This window comes from Octodon degus, unplaced genomic scaffold (assembly GCF_000260255.1).
Source record: "Octodon degus isolate 3935 unplaced genomic scaffold, OctDeg1.0 scaffold00243, whole genome shotgun sequence".
In the NCBI taxonomy this organism is placed as follows: Eukaryota; Metazoa; Chordata; class Mammalia; order Rodentia; family Octodontidae; genus Octodon; species Octodon degus.
Window position 1 is genome coordinate 2,838,009 of NW_004524819.1, and position 5,252 is coordinate 2,843,260.

Here is a 5,252-nt window from a genome sequence, read left to right on the forward strand (position 1 = left end):
TTATTATTATTATTTTGTATTTTAGGGAAGGGTCTACAAGGTATTCAGGGTCTCACTACTAGATTGGACTCATAGTGATCCGCCTGCTTACAGTCTCCCAAATGCTGGGATTACAGGTGCATGCCACCACACCCAGTCTCATATTTTTTGTATTTAGTACAGTGTCTACAGGGTCTCACTACACAGATCATACTCGTAGTGATCCTCCTGTGTTCAGCCTCCCAAGCACTGGGATTACAGACGTGCACCACCATGACCAGTCTCAGTTCTCTGACTCAGCGTGCCCTGGGGATGAGGCCAGCCAGGGTTTGAACCCCTATTCTTGAGTCTACCTAAACAGGCACTTTAATCTGCTGAGCTATCTGGCTGACCCTAATATTATCATTTAAAAAACTATCCTTCTGCTGGAGGTTTAAGTTGTTTCTTTTGAAATACAACATAAGCCAATAATATGCAATGCATTAATTATTGTAAATGACCTACTAACCTGTTTTTTTTCAAAGTTTTATTGATAAACAGATAGCAATGAGACAGTTTCAAATCGAATTGGAAGTACAGTTTCAACAAATAATACACTGCATATATTCTTCTCAGTGGTTAATTGCTATACAAGAAGTGGACTTGTGATCCTATTTACAAACACCATTAGAACAAATCATTCTATTCATTAAGAGAATGCAACTATATATCTATCCCAACCACTTTGAATACACAGATACAAAATGGACATTCATCGGTATACCCCATTTTTTCTAAGTTCCTTTATTGAATATTATAGGTGTGTAAACTCAGCAAAATATTCTAAAAGAGTCCAGTAGCCCATAATAGCATTGGGTCTTCTGTTTAACTGGCAATGTCAGAAATTATTGACCTGAGTCCCCCACAGCTCAACAAAACAGCATGGCTTTATTTCCTATATTTCGTCTTCATACTTTTCTACTGGATGGTTAAGACCAAGGTAAAGCAGGACCTATGCAACAAGAGTTGTAGCTTTTTGGTCTGAGAAGGTCAATGAAATGCCTACTAACCTGTTTTGAAACTGTTTTGTTGCTATTTTATCTTTTTTCTCATTAAAATGAATAAAAATTTTTATTTATTTATTTTTTTTTTTTGGCAGAACCAGGGATTGAACTCAGGCTCTTGCGCTTGCCAGGGAAGCGCCTATTCTACTAAGCCATCTTCCTGGCCCAATAAAAATTATTTTTTAAAAAAGAAATGCAGCATAAGCACAGAAAGTGAAGTTATCAGTTGAAACTACTTCCAAAAAATAATGATGTTTAATGTTGGAAGCCACGGAAGCTAGAAAATTGATCAAATGTGTCTAAGCAGGACTAGGCCTCGGTGCCTAAAGCAGTCCAGCTACCTCACTTCTGACATAAGCATCCTGACTGGTTAATGTTGGCTATAAGTCACTAGGCAACCTTGTGTCATGTTACTAACTTTGCACAGGTATAAATAAAGGTACATATTGTTGCTGGGGCGGGGTCATCTCACTAACCAAGCAGACGAGTCACCACCTAATCCAGCTTTTGTCTTTGTATCTATCTTTTCCTCATTCCTGCTGCCATTTCTCCCTGGGTACAAAGGATCCCACTGAGACCAATGGATCCATACAATTTAATATTTAAGAAAGTTTTTATAAAAATGAACATATCCTCGTTGAGCTCAGAAAGACATAGATCATATATAAAACAGAGAAGCAGTAAATATTTTTGCTCTATCCCTCCATGAGTTGTGTTCGTGCTCAAGGGAAGGCTGCTGGGATGGTTTCCATGTGCAGCTGTAATTGTACAGTTTACCTCCAGGCTATTGTCTTCCCATGACCCATTCTATTCCCATTTGGTTGAGATCTGTAGGAATTATTCTTAAATCATAATTATAATTTTTATATTTGTACATACAAAACATTCTATGTGTTCCAACAGTCATATTATAAATATCAAGCCTCAATAACAATTTTTCAAGAAGCACTTCTAGTATTCAGCCTCTCTACACAATATTTAAACAAGAATTTTCTTTCTTTCTTTCTTTTCTTTTCTTTTGTATTTTAGGGAAGGATCTACAGGGTGTTCAGGGTCTCACTACTAGATTGGACTCGTAGTGATCCGCCTGTTTACAGCTTACCAAGAGCTGGGATTACAAGCAAGCGCTACTATGTACAGTCTCAATTGCTGTCTCAGCAGGCCCCAGGGGTGGGGCTGGCATGGCTGGCCCCAGGATCAAATCCCCAGCCCCTGCACCTGCTTGCAGGTGCTTTAATCCACTGAGTTATTACACAGGAATTTTCATTATCAATCTAAAATTGCCTGTAAAGGAATGGAATGAGGATTTTCAGAGGGGAAATTCCCTTGCAATACCATGTCACTTTATTGAATTTTTTCAGTGTACACTTTAATAGGTTTTATGATTATAATCACAGAAACATTATAATTCTATAAATATATAAACAGTGTACTTTATGTATTTCATCTTAATGGGCCTTTTATTTTATTTTATTTTGGTACCAGGGATCAAACTCAGGACCTTGTGCTTGGCAGGCAGGTATTTAACCCACTGAGCTATTTCCCCGGCCCTTACCATTTATTTTAATATAGTTAAATCTATCTAATCTTTACACACTATATGATAGAATTCCATAGTATTCATGTGCTAAAACTTGTCATTGTTTGTCTTCCTCGATGCAGCACAAATTACTTGAGGACAGGGATCTTTTTTACTTAGCAGTGTATCCAGTGCTTAGAAAATGTTAAGTAAATAGACATCCAGTAATTCTGTAGGATGAATGAATATAGGGTAAATCACTACTGATGAATTGTTTAGATTGTTTCTAAATTAACCATTTTAATAAAGAATTATGCAGTTAGTATTTTTAGAGATATACCAGACTTTCAGTGAAAAGCCCCAAGCTCCATAGATTGCAAAAGACCAGGCTCAACCCCTCATCCCTTATCAATCACAGCCATCAGCACTGGCAAAGGAGCTGTAATCAGCATGCACCATTCTGTGAAGCACAGAGAGGTTCAAGATGCATTTGTGAGGGACTGACAATAGCTTTGTGGTTTTATAGAAAAGGGATATAAACACAAAGATTGAGGCTTTGCATAGCTGCCAGAATAGGTAATCCTGGCCAAGTCATTGTTTGGTTGATTGCTATCTCAGGAGTGGTTCTGCAAGGTTCTGGAAACCATCATTACTTGAAAAGGCAATTTAGTTCCCAGGATGAGATGGTGGCTCCGTGCTTAGAGGGGCAGCTTGGTTTATCATGGGTAATTATTCTTACTGACAGAGACAACCTTATCATGGTGTGGTCTGCAGTGCTCTGTTTTTCCTGGAATTTGAGATGACTGTAGGTTTAAGTCAGTGATTAGAGGCTTTTGGACATTGTAAAGGCTAGCAACTGGATGTCCCTAAAAATTCTGAAAATTCCTTTACTTATGATTACCATGGTGTTTTCAGTCTTGACAGAGGCACAGGGGCCGGGAATTCAATCCTGAGCTAGGCTAGGCAAATTCAGACAGAAAAAAGGTGACAGATGAAGGCAGAGATGCCAGCTTTCATCCTTCTTTTAGTTTTCATGGGATATTTGTAGGTCCAGCCTCTAGACCTCTGCTATAGATATCATTTGTAAACATAGTTATTTTTGCAGGGTTAATAGAGAATAAATTATTGGATAAGAGTGCAAAAAGAAAATTGGGGAATTTCCACCCCTCTTAAATTTCTTCTGACGCATCTGGGAATGCCCCCAAAGGGAGGGAAAGTGACACTTGCATTTAAAATCTAAAAAAGAAAAAAAAAGGGGGGGGCTGGCCAAATAGCTCAGTGGATTAAAGTGCCTACAAGCAGACACAGGGGCTGGGGATTTGATCCTGGGGCCTGCCGTGTTGGCTCCACCCCTGGGGTGTGCTGAGATAGCAATTGAGACTGGGCATGGTGGTGCTTGCCTGTACTCCCAGCTCTTGGGAAGCTGTAAACAGGCGGAACACTATGAGTCCGATCTAGTAGTGAGATCCTGAAAACACTGTAGACCCTTCCTTAAAAATAAATAAATAAATAAATAAATAAATAAATAAATAAATAAATCTAGTCTTCTAGCTATCAGTGAGTACTCCCATTATCAGTCTCATAAACATCGTTCTGTATTGTCACTTGCCTCTTCCTTCTTTTTAACTTGCACCGTTTTGAAGAAGCTGTGTCTCTAAGGTTTCCACCCTATTTTCTGAGTTATTCAACTCTCCTTCTGCTAAAATGAGAACAGTACCCTTTGTCCTTACTATTTTTTGTTAAGAAAGCTATATTGGCTTCAACACTTTTTGTGCTCCAAATATATTTTTGATTTTTTTTTTAATCTAGCCTTTAAAAAATCTGTTCTTTAACCCCTAAGTGTCAGGGGAAGCCTATGGAGAAAAAGTAAGGGCCTGCACCTTTCTTTTTTTTGCGGAACTGGGGATTGAACTCAGATCCTTGCGTTTGCCAGTCAAGCGCTTATCCTACTGAGCCATCTCCCCAGCCCCAGCACCTTTCATTTTATGTCTATATCAAGCTGGCACCTGAACATCCCTAACCCTCTGCTCCTTACCAAGTGTCTTAGCTACTTTTCTTGTTGTTGGGTCAAAACACCTGACTCCCATGTGTTAAAGGGAAGATTCATTTATTTTTATTTGTATTTATTTATTTATTTATTTATTTATTTATTTATTTATTTTGCAGAAGCGGGGAATGAACTCAGGCCCTTGTGCTTGCCAGGTAAGTGTGCCAGGGAAGTGTGCCAGGGAAGCACTTATTCTACTGAGCCATCTCCCCACCCAACCCCCCCTTTTTTTGTGGTACCGGGCATTGAACTCAGGACCTTGTGCTTGCTATCTCCTTGGCCTGGAAGTTTCATTTTAGCTCACCCTTTGTAGAGATTTCAAGGCTCCAAGGCAGGATGACGGAGAGGAGGGAAAACAGCCTGTGGCGAGGCAGGTAGAAAGATGCAGCAGCAGTGAACCTTTCTTTTCCTTGTATACGTTTTACTCAGGCTACAAGGCTACTGGTTAGTGCCACTCATGTCCAGGGTGGAGCTACCCTCTATCCACATCCATAATTATGTTAAATGAATCAGTGATTTCCATATCACATACCTTTAATGCATATCCATCTACCGTAGGTCTAGCTCCGCTACTTCCAGAAAGCCCCACCTATAAGTGCATGAGGCTTGGGGGTTTAGTTTCCTCTTATTTTCTTTTTTTTATGAGCAGAATATATTTATTGAG